Genomic DNA, 17,961 nt, shown 5'->3' on the forward strand with positions numbered 1-17,961 from the left:
AAGCGCCGGCCCAGCATTCTAGCGATTGTATAATTTTTTTAACGCTGTTAGACTAACGCAAGCCCCGCTGTGGCGTAGTGGCTAACGCGCCCAGCCTCTGTATGACCTGTACCGGGTTCGACACCTGCCGGGGCATATATTACTTATAAAGTAAGGGTAAGTGTTTTTTTTTGTAAAATAACATGCCATGTAGGTACCTGACAGGCGGGCCCCGCTGGTCAGATACACCGTCAATACGTGTTTATGCACGGTTTAAACCTTTTTATAACGACTAGCCCCAAACTTGGTACTAACATGTAAAAATTACCAAAAATGATACCCGCATGTAATGTTGCAGTTGGGGTACTTTCCTACAATTAACTCGCTAGCTGCTGCTCTGTCCCCGCACGCCTGCGTGCGTGCTGCCGTGCTGAGACTGCTCTCCTGCTGCTAATGCTAGTCTGTTGCTCTTCTACTACACGTGTGCAGTACTGCTTTGGCCACCGCCGCTAGTCTTTTAGTCGTCGTCTCTTGTCTACTTTGTGCGTCTTAGTCTTCTTTTTCTTTCGCTGCGTCCATCATGTTCGTTGATATTGTGTTCCTAAATATAAGTACTTTTAGACATTTTAAATGAACTATAACATACGGATGTATGTACATATATTTTAAAGCGTAAATTCACTTATTTTGCTTCATACGTTGTCACTTCTTCGAATCTCTAGAAAGACTTATATTTGGAAACGGAAGAAGTATTTCTCATGCCGTGCCAGTCCATCATATCTTTACCGTCAGCCTTTCTCTTGTCCTGGTCCATTTTATACAACTATTGTGGCCTTTCTGCCCTTGTTTTTTTCTATAGGGTTTTCATGGACGCTTTCTGCATTGTCGATCTAGGCACATTGTCTTAGCGGCCGAGCTTTTTTCACCGCCGGCCGTCGTGCGCTATGATTTTCTGCACAATGCTTTAATCTCGGGTCGCGCTAACTGTCACATGTGTGGCAGGAAGAGAGACGCACCACACGTCTCTAATGTAAACAGATTGCCACGTCATCGCATGCATGCATGCAGGAATCTTTTTGGATTTTCAGTTTTTAAAATATTTTATCTCTTAAACGAAAAATCCGATTGAAAATCCGTTTTCACCATTAAATCCCTCGCGATGAGATCTTCGAAACTAGATCCCATTTTGATATGTTTTGATGAAAACTTTTTTGGATTAAAAGTTGCCATGTCTATTGCATATGAATTGCCATGATGTTTACACTGAAGTTGCTATGATATGTTTCAGCTATTTTCTTCTACATTTAAAAGTAAATTTTGACATTTATAAAACGGGGAATTAAGAAACTAGACTTGTCATGAACCATAAACTAAAATTGCCATGATACATGCACGTAAAATTGCCATGGTTCATACAAAAAATAATTTTCATGGTCAAAGTACTGGAGTTGCCATCATCAAAATACTAAAATTGCCATGATCTACAAACTAAAATTGCCACATGGTAACTTTAGTTTAAGCCCTATGGCAACTGCAGTGTAAACATCGTGGCAACTTCTGGTAAAAAAAATTCGTCGAAACATATCAACACGGGGTCTAGTTTTGAAGATCTCGTCGAGACGGATTTAATGGTGAAAACGAATTTTTAGTTCGCTTTTTTATTTAGGAGATACAACATTTTTAAGCCGAAAATCAATTTTTTTTGCTGATGTCATCTATTCATACGTGGCAAAATGAGTGGTGATGGAGGCGTGTGGGCGATGTGCAAACGCCCACACGTGTGGGCGTTAACATTTCCGTTAATCTCTTGATGTGCCATCTTTTTTTTGATAACCCATTTTCTCTTCCACTGATGTTGTGTCCTTATCTGATGTGCCATCTCTTCGTCATCCCCTTTCGCTTGACTCAACAAGTTTCCAAAACTCTTCATATTACGATGACACTCTTAAGACGTGGATTTGAATTATCATTTTTTTCTAGTATTACACTTCTTCAAATGCAAAGCTATTGCATACGCTTTGCATTTGGGAAGGAACGGGGGCGGTTAGGAAGTATTAGTATTGATGGAGGAAACAGAACATAAGGAAAATAAATATAAAGCGGACAGGTCCCCACTCCTCTTGCCACCTATGAGGTTACGAGGAGAGGAGAGGGACCGAGATGACAACGTGGAGGAGATCGTAGGCGGCGTCTAGGGTTTGAAATGGATGAGCAACTATCTTAATCAAGGGATGAGGCCGGTTTTTTTGCCTCTGTTCCTTTTTTTTAGAAAAGGAGGAAGACCCGCGGCGTCTGCATATGGGGGATGCATGCATCCACTTTATTAATTATTCACAGAGAATTTACAAAGTAATACATCAATATGTCTGAAGCCACCATCTTGGCAACATCCGTCGATACTCAATTCCACTTGATGAAGGAGTGTCGATAATCCGAGTCGAATAACAAACAGACCTCACACCATAGCCTAACATCTAAAATTGTAGGCCCCAACCAAGCCACATTGCCGTGTCTGGGGCACACACCGGTCCGACACATTCTCAGAGGCCGTCGCCGCCGTCTTCCGCTGATCCATAGCTGTACTGATGCATCGACCTTGCCATGCCTCGCTGCTGTCGATGCCACCATAACGCCAGACAACGCTGCCATCATGCGCTTGTCCATCATCACACGCCCACCGCCGAGACCCCGCTGCTCCATGCCGTCGAGACCCGCCATTGTTGACATGCCAGATGTCACGCCGCTCCTCCTTTGCGAACACCATTTGCCGCCACTTGTCCCATCCCCCACACCTACAGTTTCTCTAACCGAGGACCCGAACGCCCTAGGTGGCGCCTCCAAGAAGGGTACAACACACGCAGTGCCGCCGCCGCCCAATATGAGGAGATTTTCGGTCTTCACCCGGGCATGGGGTCGGGGTGGAGGGCAGGGACCTCAATGGTGCCTGCAAGGAGGAGAACAACGACCTTTGGTCATCGCCACTGTCGGGATGAGCGAATCATCCAGAGTTTCCTCCGATCGGATGTCACATCTACCAGCCCCCGCGAATGCACCGAGGCTGACGACCGGGATCGGACGCCACCAAGTGCAGCGGGGAGGAGATCCACCGGCAACTCACCGCCCACGAGATCCAAGACACCATCCATCCGCCACCCGCGAGGGTTGCCAATCGAGGGTGTCGTCACCATGCTTACCGGGGCCGCTGGCCCGGGTCCAGATTCCTCCGGGATGACTGGAGCGATGAGATCCACCATTGCCCAAGCTTGCCGCCACCAGAGCCCGCCGTCGCCGGGATCCGCCACGCTACCGGAAGACTCACACCCCATGGATCTGGGCGCCCGTGCACCGCCACAAGCCATGTGTCACGGAAAAAAACATGTTTTTTTTTCTGTTTTCAAGAGGCACGGACATGCCTCTCGCGTAAGCAAACTCGTGCCTCTTGTGGAAGAAAAAAAAATCCGTTTCCGAGAGGCACATGTTGGGGAAGCAAATCCGCGCCTCTCCCGGAAGAAAAAAAATTGACTTTTTCTTCCGTTTCCGAGAGGCACGGCCGTGCCTATCGCAAAAAAACCATTTTTTCGTTTCCGAGAGGCATGGCCATGCCTCTCGCGGAATGCAAAAATAAAACATAATTTTTCCGATTCCAAGAGGCACGGCCGTGCCTCTGACAAAAAAAATACATTTTTTGTGCAATTCTTTTTTGAATCTTTTTTCTCCAAAAGTTAAGAAAGACAATGAAAAACAAAAAAGCCGAAAAACCTAGAAAAATCATATGAAAAGAAGAAAACGTGTGCTAAGAAATAGAAAATAAAAATAAAAATGAAGGGGGCGCCCAGAGCGCGACGCTTTGCAACAGTTGAGAGAGCGCTACTCAGCCAACCCTGGGTGACCTTTGGGGAGTCTCCTGAACGAGCACTCCTTAATATGTTGCTTTCGGCAGACCGGCGCCTGCAGCGGCATCTTTTAAAGTTTCTATGGCGAAAACTGTAGGCGGGTGACCTTGATGATTGCACCAAGACTGGCCGTTAGCTGGGCTCGGCCCATCTTTTTTTGTCTTATTTATTGTAAAACCAAAAAAGACCGGAAGAATTCAAACCAGCGACCTAATAGTCGAGGGTACGCCAGACTAACCAGCAAACCACCTTCACCTTATGTGCTTAGTTACATTTCTCCAGTCTTTTCCTTGTTATGTCTTTTCTCATTTCTCATTTTTCTTTTTTCAATTTTCAATTTTTTACTTTTTAGTTCTTCTTTTTTGTTTGGAATTATTTTGTTCGTTTGTTCCTTTTTCTTTTTTTCATTCGTAAACTTTTCTCAAGTTTGTGAATTCTTTTCGTTTTTCATGAACATTTTTTGTGAATCTTTTTGAATTCTTGATTTTTTTTTCAAATTCAGTGAACTGTTTCTGAAAAGCTTATGAACTTTTTTACAAAAATCAAAGATTTTTTTCAAATTGGATGAACAATTTTTCAAATCGATGAACTATTTTTTCAAATTCGCTGAATTTTTTTCAATATCGATGAAGTATTTTTAAAAATTTATGTGCTTTTCTCAGAATCGAAGAGCTTTTGTCAAAAATCGATGAACTTTTTTCAAAAATCAAATTTTGAAAAAGTTCATCGATCTCATCAAATTTGAAAAAAAGTTCACCAACTTTGAAAAAACTTGCATCGATCTTGAAATAATGTCTATCGAATTTGAAAATGTTCATTGTTTTATTTTTAGAAAATCGTGTTTTTACTGAAAAGAACAAGAAAAATAAAAAAAATTCCTCGATCTAAAGAGAATAAAAGGTGAAAAGGAAGTATGTTGACACTTAAGATTGGGGTTGGGTTAGTAGTTACAGCCGTACGCTCTAACTCGAGAGCTCTCGAGTTCGAAACCGGCTGGTGCATCTTTTTCACCTTTTCTTTTGAAGTTTTAACAGAATGAAAGATAAATGGGCCGTCCCATGAAGGGGGTGCTTTAGGTGCCGGTTTCTCTCCTCCAAAGGTCTTGCTCCGCGACCTACCTATGCATTGTCAGCAAACGCATAACCAATGGAATTTGGCTTTCTTCTTTGCTTTTTTAAAGATGATCATAGGAAAGCGAAAAAGGATGGCTTTTCCAAAAATAATAATGGATTTGATTTTTTATAAATTTAAATAAATGTTCATGGAATTTTATAAATATTCCCAGGTTTGACAAAATGTTCCAAATTTAAAATATTTATTTGAATCCAAAATTATTCTAAATTTCAAAAAATATTCTTGAATTTGAAAAAAATGTTCCTTGAGTTCAAAAAACGTTCATGAATTTTAAAAAATAATTCATTTTTTTGAAAATAAAGGGCATGAATTTAAGAACATTATCTGAGAACTAAAAAATGTTCCAAATTTAAATATCGAATTAAAATAATCATGAATATGATTTTTTTTGTTCAGTATTTTAAAATATATTAATGATTTAAAAAAATTGCAGTATATCAGTTTTTTTGCAAATCTCATGGAATGTTCTAGGATTTGAATTTTTTCCTCGGTTTCAACATGTTCTTGAATTTGAAAAAAAATCTTGGACTTCAAAAAGAGTCCATGAATTTGAAATGTGAATGAATTGAGAAATGTTCATGAATTTGTGAAAATATTTGCGAATCCACCAAAATCAAAATTCTTAAAATAAAATAAATAATAATAAAAAGGAAATAAGAAAAGAAACATTTGAAAAGAACAAAAGGAAAAAGCAGAACATAAAACGAAAAGAAAAAGAAAAGAAAAAAAATAAAGCAGTCGTTGGATTCCCAAGGATGGATCTGAGAGATCCACGTCGAGATCCACTCAATGATTTGGACGTTCGCAGTCTGAGATAAAAAGAAAGCAGAGGCTGGTTCGGCATTAACCGAGGTTAGGAGCAGCTTTGTAGACTTGCTTTTTTTAGAGAATTTTGGGCTAGTTTTCTAAAGTATGGCAATGGTAAGGCAGGTGCCAACCCAACTATCGAGACAGAGCGTTGGCTTGCTTAGGCGCCTCACTAAATGGACTCATCTAGTGCGCGGGAGGCAACTGCCTTGTTTTTTATTCCTGTTTTTTCACATTTTTTGTTTTCTTTGCTTTCTTTTTCATTTAAGTTTATGCTCCAAAATATTATAAATATATATTAAAAAAATACTTAAATAAAAACATTTGAAAAACTGTTAATCAAGCGTTTGAAATGTTAAATGTGTATAAAAAATGTTCGTCATGTACATGGAAAATATGTACAAAAAATACCATATATATGAAATAATATAGATCATGTATTTAAAAAATGTTGAAAATGTTAAAAATGTTCCTGGTGTATATGAAGAATACATCAAAAACAATATTTTAAAATTTTAATTTGATAATTAACTTTTTAAACATGTAGATAAAAATGTTCCTGATTTATATATGTATATTGTGTGTGAAAAAATATTTATTTCTATTAATAAAATTATTCACTTTTATTGAATTTTTTTGTCAATGTATTAAAAAAATGTAAATATTTTATTGAAGGAATATTAAACATGTACTAAAAATGCATTGGACATATAAAAAATATATACAATGTGTATGGGAAAAGATAGACATCAAAATATATAAGTTTTAAATAAACAATCATGTATTTACAAAATGTTAAGCAATTACAAAAAAGTATGTTTTTGATGCATACGAAAAATATTGAATGTGTACTGAATAAACTGACATGTGTTTAGCACAAGGAAAACTTTGATCAACAACAAAGATACTACGAAAAAGAAAGAAACCCAATAAAAACCAAAAATGAAAAATTAAAACCAAAGACAACGAATGCAAGAACGAGAGCAGTCAAAATGGAGAAAGTAACGAAGAAAAGTATGGAGAACCGATGAAAGCCAAAAACAGAAACAAAGAAAAATGAAGAAAGAAAAACAAAATAATCCAGACAAAACCGAGAAAGAAAGAAACTAAAACAAAGAAAAACAATAAACCAGTGAAAACCATGAAGGAAATGAGTAAAACCTGTAAAATCAAAGAAAAACGGAAATATATAGAAAAGCGGTGAAGAAACAAAAAAACAAAAGAATAAATAAAAGGAAACAAAGAAAAATAAATAGAGAAGCGAACGCAACCAACCCACAAGCAAGCTAGCGCGGATGCGAAAATGCTAGAATGGGCCGATCCAGTACTATACGTCTAGGTAAAAGGCTTTAGGCGAGACGAGAGCTACTCTCCCATTAAGCGAGATATAGCATTCTCGCGCTTTCAAAGAACGTAAATTGTCTAACAGGGTGGCCTCATGGGCCCACTACAACCACAATCTTATAGTACCGGACAAGGTGGCCTCACCACAACTGCCTCCATGTTACAACCTCAACCAACCACAAGTCCACAAGTCTTCTTTCCTAGAGAGCTGAGTAACTTAGTGGATATTAACTTAGCTGAGTAACCAACCACAAGTCCACAAGTCCACAAGTCTATGTACAAGTCCACAATTCTTCCCTTGCATGTACAAATGTACATGGTCGTGTTATGTGCATAAACAAATAGAAACAAATATCGATGACCGAGATCAATTATCAAGCTGGTGATTGACTGGAAATGACAAATCAATCTATAAATATAGGTACACAGAGGCCAAGATCTAAAGCACACACCTCTCGCACTATTTCACTTCGCACACTACTAGGTTTCCAATGGCACAACCAACCATCTTTCTGTCCCAACTCCTCCCTGTTGACGGTAGCAATGTTGTCCGGATCCTTGGTATAGTTAGCGATGACACCACACTATTTCATATGGAAAATACTCCGCACGTCCCATAATGTAAGACGTTTTTTGACGTCTTACATTATGGGACAGAGGGACGGAGGGAATAGTAACTTCCTTGCATGTTGCTATGACCTACCTAACTTCTACAAATAAGTAAGTACAAGAAACTGCATGAACTCACTAAATACGCAAATACTTTCACGCCATTAGCTCGTTTCAAACGCATTATTGTTTTTGTTTTCCTCATTAAAAAGAAACATAGACGCACACACAGGCTTTGATGGCGCGGAGTGTTGCCGCGCTTTTGCCCGCTAGTCCTACAAAATTTGCCATATCCATACTAGTACAGGATGGTGTGATAGTGTGATAGCCAGGCAATAAACCACGTATCGTTTTGACTGTCTATACTTCCCGATGTCTCTTAATCCTAAAATTAGCATTTCTTCTTTGCATCTGTGCCATTATATAATGGTTCCCAGCTGAACTCTCTTTCTCTTATTAGATTGGTTTGGGGAGAAAGGTTGTGAAGCTAATCAAGCATATGTAAGGAGACAGATGGTGAAGGTGGTAGTATGTTATAGGCAGGTGTAGTAAGCTCAAACTGAGCTAGCACTTTGGTACTAAACATGGGGCACTATGCGCAAAGGTGGAAATCCATATGTAAGTGTGTGTTGTTGATCAATTCCAACTGCATTACTAATTTCAAAGTTGATGGGCCTGTTCCGATTAATGAAGCTCATCAATTTGACTTGTCGTGGTGCGAGATGAAGGAGTCTACAAGGAGCAAATCGTCGACGAGTCAAGATCAGAGAAGCACGAAGACAAAATGTCAAGATTAGGAAGAGATTGTTGGCAATAATCTTGTCCTAATGCTAATATGTTTAGTATAATCATGATCAAGGTGGCCGGTGATTAGGTTAGGTGTATTAGTTGTGTACGGCATACACTCCGTGGTACTAGCAAAGTAGTAGTAGTTTGTGTCCCAGTATGTTTTCTAGGCGTGTCCGCGTTGTACATGGACGTCTAGCTAGCTGAGTACGACTAGAACTCTTGTAGTTCCATATAGCCCAAAGAAGTGCGCATATTTTAATCCGAATACTTGACGTAATATTAGGATTCATTCCATTTAGCCACGTCCCAAACAACGTATCTATACTAACTGGAGGAATAATATTAAAAGCTATATGTATGGACCGCCAAAGTAACTACGCGAGAGGGCAATCGATAAATAAGGGTTGAATTGTTTCATCGTGAACACAAAAGCAACATCGTGAATTGCCGACCCATCGTCGCTTTATTAAGTTATCTTTGGTAAGGATCACTTGGTTGTGTACAAACCACATATAAATTTTGATTCGCAAGGAAACCTTAACTTTCCAAATGTGTATCGACAATGTCTTGCAAAACATTACTCATGTACCTCTCTCTCTCTCTCTCTCTCTCTCTCTCTAAGTTCATAACGGATTTCTTTGCATGTGGGTTCTCTATAGTTCATTTTCTGGTAAAGGACTTATTAATTGATCCAAACCTGGCATCAAACTCCATGATACAATCAAATATAGTTCTTGCCTGTTATCGAGTGCGAGCATTGCAAGATATCTGATAGCCTCCACCAGGCACCGCATGGAGCGAAAACGACGTGGAGAAAGGCAAGCTTGGACTTAAGGCAACATAGCTAGGTTTAGGGATATCGCTACTAAGCACAGAAAGGACTACCACATAAGTAATAAGGCAGCCTAGCTAGTTCCTAGGGTATGGCTTCACCGTACGGCAATTAGTGGTTTCACTAAGTACCTACTTCCCAATGTCTCTCACTCTTAAAGATGGTGAACATAGTCAGGCATATACATCAAGACATGTGGTGAAGATAGTCAAGCATAATGGAAGTGTTTCTAGCCGAACTCTCTTTCCAAGTTATAAGGCAAGATTTCTAGATCTAGGAATATGGCACCGCATGGAGCGAAAACGACGTGGAGAAAGGCAATCTTGGATTTAAGGCAACATAGCTAGGTTTAGGGATATCGCTGCTAAGCACAGAAAGGACTACCACATAAGTAATAAGGCAACCTAGCTAGTTCCTAAGGTATGGCTTCACCGTATGGCAATTAGTGGTTTCACTAAGTACCTACTTCCCAATGTCTCTCACTCTTAAAGATGGTGAACATAGTCAGACATATACATGGAGACATGTGGTGAAGATAGTCAAGCATAATGGAAGTGTTTCTAGCCGAACTCTCTTTCCAAGTTATAAGGCAAGATTGCTAGATCTAGGAATATGGCACCGCATGGAGCGAAAACGATGTAGAGAAAGGCAAGCTTGGACTTAAGGCAACATAGCTAGGTTTAGGGATATCGCTGCTAAGCACAGAAAGGACTACCACATAAGTAATAAGGCAGCCTAGCTAGTTCCTAGGGTATGGCTTCACCGTACAAAAATTAGTGGTTTCACTAAGTACCTACTTCCCAATGTCTTTCACTCTTAAAGATGGTGAACATAGTCAGGCATATACATGGAGACATGTGGTGAAGATAGTCAAGCATAATGGAAGTGTTTCTAGCCGAACTGTCTTTCCAAGTTATAAGACAAGATTGCTAGATCTAGGAATATGGCACCGCATGGAGCGAAAACGACGTGGAGAAAGGCAATCTTGGACTTAAGGCAACATAGCTAGGTTTAGGGATATCGCTGCTAAGCACAGAAAGGACTACCACATAAGTAATAAGGCAACCTAGCTAGTTCCTAAGGTATGGCTTCACCGTATGGCAATTAGTGGTTTCACTAAGTACCTACTTCCCAATGTCTCTCACTCTTAAAGATGGTGAACATAGTCAGACATATACATGGAGACATGTGGTGAAGATAGTCAAGCATAATGGAAATGTTTCTAGCCGAACTCTCTTTCCAAGTTATAAGGCAAGATTGCTAGATCTAGGAATATGGCACCGCATGGAGCGAAAACGATGTGGAGAAAGGCAAGCTTGGACTTAAGGCAACATAGCTAGGTTTAGGGATATCGCTGCTAAGCACAGAAAGGACTACCACATAAGTAATAAGGCAGCCTAGCTAGTTCCTAGGGTATGGCTTCACCGTACAAAAATTAGTGGTTTCACTAAGTACCTACTTCCCAATGTCTTTCACTCTTAAAGATGGTGAACATAGTCAGGCATATACATGGAGACATGTGGTGAAGATAGTCAAGCATAATGGAAGTGTTTCTAGCCGAACTGTCTTTCCAAGTTATAAGACAAGATTGCTTGATCTAGGAATATGGCTGCTAACCACATATAAGTACGGCATTTCTTCTTTGTATGCGTATTGTATGTAATTGAAGTGTTGCTAGCTGAACTCTCTTCCTCGTGCTAGATTGATTTGGGTAGAAAGGTGGTGAATATAGTGTAGCATATAAATGGAGACAAGTCGTGAAGCTGGTAGTAAATATCTAGTGCATGTTATAGGCATGTGCAGTTAGCTTAAACCAAACTATAGCATTTTATTACTAAAGACAGGGCACTATATATGGTTTTTGGAGCCTTCTAGGTAGAACAGACAGTCGTGAACCAAATCTATTTACAGAGGCTATGTGGAAGGTGGACATATATCTCTAAGTATGTGATGTCGTTGTAAAAACCTGGCGTTTGACACAAATCTAAACAGAAGAGTTGAATGTACCAGAAGGAATAGGACTTCAATTTCATGAAAAGGATGGATTGGAGAACTCAAAAAAAAGAAAAGGATCCCAGCTGGTGGCTCGCCAGGATGAGAACCTGCAAATTAAACGAGAGAAAAATAAAAGTTTCAGAAACAAATATGTATCAATTCCCTCATCATTCACCAATCATGCATGGTGTATAATAGGACTTGTGCACACATCTAGCTGGCATGCATTACACTGATCTAGATTCCAATCAATCAAAAGAAAGACGAAACCAGTGGGATGGTTCTTAGGGTATACTATAAATCAATGGATATGTAGATGTCCCAGAAACGAAATCTTTTATTGGTAGTTGCTAGCTGGCTGTGGTGATACCTTCGATCCCAACCGTCTCCGATGCAAGGACTAGAAAACCAGACTATCTGCTAGAAAAACCCTTAGAAAATCATTTGTGCATTGTGCATATAAACTAGAAAAATCATGGTCGAACCAGCAAGAACTGTGACGAACCTGAGACAGAACATAGCAGTCAATGGCAAAGGCAAGCGCGTAGTGGTCAGACAACACACAACGTTGTCTATGGGGCAGGGAGACGAGAAAAGTTGGCAACTTCCCAATATCTTTACCTTGTCCGTTCACAATCATTTGAACACCTAGTATTTCTTTGTAGGGGATGCAATGCATCCGGTTTCACCTAACCTTTTCTACTTTTTAATCATAAACCCCTAAACCCCATAGGCGAGTAATTTGACGCACGCTATGTTGTCTGAGGAAAGCCATTCAACGTCACTGATGATTACCCTACCCTAGGCAGGTCTTTGAATCAGAATCACCATAAACATCCAACCCATCGGTCGCCCACCAACCCCCATTATTCTCCCAAAATATTTCACATATATGATCTCACTCCCACATTTTATGCGTACCAGTGACAATAGTGAGGTGGACATCCCACATTTATTTTAAGAGCCACAGTCAACTTGATGTGATCCTCACAGAAAACTAATAGCCAAATGGATTACAGAATTAATAACATGTTGGTAACATTCATACATATTCAAACCTAGCATTTCTTGAGCTCTTGGGCTAAACTATTGCTGGCATAATTCTTCCTGAACAGCACCAGGGCTAGCAGCAGCTGGATGGCCTTATTCCAATCCTGTATGCCGAATCATAATCAATTACTAGATCATTGTTGGCGCGCGTTGCTGCGCCCGTCTATTTGAATGTAAAATTATAAGAATTTTGTAAATATATGAACATGAAAGCTAAGTTTACATATTGGTTAGTGATCAAAAAGGATATTTTACAATAAAATAGAAATGTTGAGAAACTTTGAATATATCAAATACATTGCTTTCATGTAGACATTCAACCCATAATACACTTTTTCAAAACTATAGGTGTAGAATACAAAAAAATCAACATGCTATAGTGACACCATTCAAATCATCGTTGAGTATGGCAGTACCAAAATAGCAATGGAACAAAGGGAGCAATTAACTAAAATGTTCCATATGCAGAAAGACAATCGAGTATCTCCTGTTTATATTTGAAGTTGCTGCAAGGATAAAGTTTACACAACTAGTAACCATTCATAATAATAGACCAATGTACAAAATTTGGTAAGAGAATTTATTACAGGCATAAATATAATGTGAAATGAGCATTTGCACCATGGTAGAGGGCGGTAGCATAACACATGTTGAACACTAAAAATAGGGATTGGTAAGATTATCAACCATGCTATGTGTAGAAATAGCTTTGCTTCATCCATGTAAACATATAATCATGTAAAATCTCATTTTAGACTTTAGACCAAATAAGAGGTCTTGACGTTAAGTTTAAAAGGGCACCCTGGTCTGTTATTGGCTGTTAGCTTTTCTTTCTTGGTCTTCGCCCTCCTCCTCATGCATGCATATTGTTCTCAGACTTGGACCAATGTCTCATGTGCCAAGATCACATCAATCACACATTCTAGCCATGGAAAAGGGTAGGTGATAGTTAGTGCTATTTTGTTTGTTTATAATCTTTGTATGTATGGAGGGATGTTGGTGCAGTGGTTTAATTGGAGTAAGAAACCTGGTAGGAAGGAGAAGCTCACGAGTATTCTACAAGTCTTATAATCCGCCTTAGCATATCAGAAAACTAAACATCTTTAGCTCACCTCTCTTTGATGATTCTTGGTGATCCTTCATTCTTCCCATCCAAATCTACTAAAGGGGATGCATAGTGTAACAAATATACCAAGATATGGAAATGGTGGATCTTTATAAGTTTGCTTTACTCAAATTGCATCTGCCTAAATTGACTCATAAAAATTAAGCTGTCAAGAATAACAAGAAGGCAAACCTTGAGAAAGAGAATAAAGTTCTATTTTCTCGAAGAGTGTGGCAACCCTTTGCAGCTCCTCTTGTTGTTTTGCAGCTATAACATCAGACCACCTGTTCATATCTATTAGCTCTTTCATATGGGGTGCTCTTTCCATGAAATCGTCCACGGCTTCCTAAAAATGATACTGCAGATTACAGTGGGTTAGTTAAAAAAAACAAAAAAGAAGTCATATAGCAGCGAAGTGGATGCAAGTACACAAATATGAACTGGTAATGTATAAATGCTACACGTTTAGGGTACACTGAAACCTGAATTCTAAAATCGGAGATGCTTATTTCTGTAAGTATGGTAAATATATAGAAACTATAACATCTTACACAATAGATGATGAAGCTATCGAGACATTCTTGCCTTTCTACAAAACTAATCTACAAATCTTAAAGCAAATGTATTCAACAATCTGCCTTGATTCAGATCAAGAAATTCATCTGATAGTTAACATCATGTACAATACTTTCTATATCTGATTCTTCTTGTGGCAACGTACCTGCAGAAAAAAGGCATGGCGAACATGAGACGACTTGGACGGCAGCATGCCACTATGCCAGGGACACCGGTTCAACCGGCCAGCTATCGTGCAGAGCTGAAAAGCCGAGGTGGCCGCCAACGCGCGTGGCGGAGGTCACACAAGAGGTGCCGTTGTTCTAGGTCGAGGTCGGGAAGCGGGATGCTTGCATGACGAGGAGGAAAAAAGCAGAGCTTCACCGTGTTCTAGGCTTCTAGCTCGACTCACCCTCCCAACATCTGTTGAACCATAGCAAGGGTATCGAGAATTTTAGAACTTGGTTCAGTTAAAAACGTAAATGAAAGTATAATAACATTATACTCCATCCATCTATATACAACACCGTTCAAAATTATATTCCTTAAGTCTCAGTTTAGAATACATAACATCTAAAATTGTTCATTTTATCCTATTAGAAATTCTTGAAGAATGGTAACTGCTACCGAAATTAAGTGAGTATATGAAGGATCGAGCTAAATGACTTCTGATCTTGGAAAAGCGAGTCGCAATCTTACTTGCTTGATAAATTCATGGGGTGCATATTTTGACTTCCTAAAGAACATACCATTGTGCTACAACATATACAAAACACTGTCATTCCCTGGTTATTTTGTGGTCATGTACTTAAATATGAGATGAACACATTACACAGAATCCATAGACAATCTCTGAACCACTGTATACAGAAAAAAAGGTGAGTCTGTCAGTGCCCTAACAAAAATCTAGTCAACATGAATGCTAAAGGCACGCTATGTACTTGTTAATCTTGGGCTCACCTGATATGGCCATTGTTCCTATCAATGATATGTTTGGGGAAATGAGAGTGTACGACGCGCCATCGAGCTAGAGTAATGCGTTGATTCCTCAACAAGTTTTGCAACCCATCCATGATAGCATCAAATCAAACAAACAAAGAGGAACAGTTTGACAAACATGATAAGCTACAAAGGATGGAAGAAGGGGCAGAGCAGCAGGGCTGGGTGTACCTAGCCTACGTCGGAGTGCCACTGGAGGAGGTCGGCGACGCCAAGGACGTAGTCGACCATGGAGTTCCCGTCGCGGAGGGCGTGGAGGATGGTAGAGCCATATGCGCAGCAGAATTCCACCGGCGTAGTTTTTCTGTCTGCTGCGTTGCTGTCTCCACACAACCGTGTGCAGGTCGTGGCTCGCAGCTGCGTCGGCACCAAAAGGAATAGGAGATCGACGGAGGAGGTGACGGTGGTGGTGGCGGCGGAGGCACGCCTAGGTTTCACGATAGGACCAGCATCGCCGTTGGCCTTTTCAATGGATCGAATCCGTACCTTTTTCTCCGGAGCACTCACTATGTGCGGGGAGCAGGGAGGTTGCTAGAGGCCCATTAGGCCCATATTAACCCGAGACGCCCAAAAAAGCTACCGGAGCAGCGGCCCGGCATGGTTAGCGACCGTTATTAGCGAAGGAGGCAGATTAGGAGCGATTCATTGCAAATCTGGCGGCTGGAAATACTTAAAAGTGTTGATCCGATGGCTGGGAGCGTTGATGGTCTGAGAGGGCTGGAAGGGTGCTCAGTTTTAATATATCTAAATGAGCACCCAATAATAATCATATAGAAGTTATCTATAGCTCAGAATCAACATAAGAATGGACATGAACAACTCGCGTTCCTCTACACTAGTAGAAAAACACCTAATAGTCCCGGTTCGTAAGGGCCTTTAGTCCCGGTTCATAAACCGGGACTAATGGGTCGTTACTAATACCTCCACCCATTAGTCCCGGTTCAAACACGAACTGGGACCAATGTTCCTCCATGTGGCCCTGTGCGCCGAGCCCAGTCAGGGGGCCTTTGGTCCCGGTTGGTGGCTCCAACCGGGACCAAAAGGCATCCACGCATTAGCCTTCCAGTGGCTGGGGTTTTTATTTTTTTTAAAAGGAGGGGGGGGGGGTCGGGGGTTTTGGGGGATTAATTTAGGTGTTTCATATATTGTGTTAGCTAGCTAATTAATAAAGAGAAGTGTCCTCTCTTATGTCCATGCTTGGTCGACGCTACGTACTATATATACATAAGTGATCGAGAGAACCATTCAGTACAGAAGTTCGTCATGCATACCGAGAGAAGTGATCGATCGACCTCTCCTTCTCCAAGAGATTGGTCGAACAACAAGTTTTCGTATATTATGTATCTGACGCTACTGGCTACATACATGTACAATATGTATAAGATCTCTTAATTACAATCCCCTAGCAATTGAAATCAATTTCCACATGGTATTCTCCGGCTTTATTGATGACGTGGTCAAGAAAGAATCCCGCCAATTCCTCTTGAATTCCTTTCATGCGATCTGGTTCTAGGAGTTCATTCCGCATCTGCCACGTCTAATTTGAAGAAGGGGGTTAATTAATACATATATATGAATTAAACTCAACAGAAATGATGGTGTAATAAAATGAAATTATGAATATTATTGCTTACGCAATTCATATTGTCTTTGAGAGTAGCCCCGCTTGTTTTTCAAAGTCGCGTTGTGGATGAACTCGCACACGTAGTATCCACAAAAATCATTCCCTTCTTCCAACCACAAGCACTTTATGAGAAATAGAGGTCAATCAAACTGATAATGAAGCATTATAAATGGCATTGATGAAAGTATAGCTGTAGAATCAACGGGAGATGCGCGCAACTAGCTAGCTAGTAGTACTTACTTTCGGGTATGTATATCGCAGCTCCTTCGGCAGTCCCGGAGCTTGTGCGGTGAACTGTTTCCAAACCCTGCAAGACAAAGAAAATAATTATTATTACTTGAAATATCAAGAAATGAACAAAAAGTTGCCGATATGGTGCGATAATGATCGATTAAACTTACCTGCTGAGCATTTCAGTCATGTCCGCATAGGATTTGCGATCTTTCCGTCTCGAGTCTAACACGGTTACTAGTCCACGCTCAAGATTAATCTCCAGAAGAATATAGTGGTACCTGCGCACGCATGCATAACTCATCAATTACGTTACTATAACCTCGCTCGAGTAATAAGGGAAACCGAATATGCACACGACAGTAACACTCACTTGCCGTTGTAAGGAAAGAGTATGGTATCTTTGTTTTGATTTTTGATCAACGATTGTAGCACGTTGTCCTTGGCCTCTTTGATGTCCTTTTTAACCAGAAATTCATCTATGATAGTTGTGTTAATGAACCCAATATCATAAATTTCTTGTTTTTTGCACTCGACGATCTTCAATCTGCATAATATATTGAGGATAATTAATTATGAATACATGAAATGAAAGAGCCGAGCTATATAAAGAGACTTAATGACAGAAATAGTACTTACAGACAGTAGCAAAAGACCATTAGTTTATCGAGGGCCTTTTGATTGAAGAACGTGAAGAACTCATCAAATGGAACAGTCAACTGATCATTTGCAACGAGGTCGTGCTCCTCTTTAATATTCAGATACAATGCATTCGTATCCCCAGACTCTCTACAGGTTTCCATGTACCAATTATGGAATCTTCGCATCATTGTTGTCAGAGATTTTTCATCTTTGATGAGAGGCTTCCCGTACTCGTATTTGTGTTCGTCCACCTCCAAGAAATCAGGAAGTTGATCGTCAGGCAGGTAATCTTCAAGATTGCCATAACCGGCCACCATCCCCGGAGCATTAGACACATTGAGCGGGGGGCACGATTGCTGTGCTTGTTCGCCGA

The sequence above is a fragment of the Triticum aestivum genome, chromosome 4A (assembly GCF_018294505.1).
Source record: "Triticum aestivum cultivar Chinese Spring chromosome 4A, IWGSC CS RefSeq v2.1, whole genome shotgun sequence".
Classification (NCBI taxonomy): Eukaryota; Viridiplantae; Streptophyta; class Magnoliopsida; order Poales; family Poaceae; genus Triticum; species Triticum aestivum.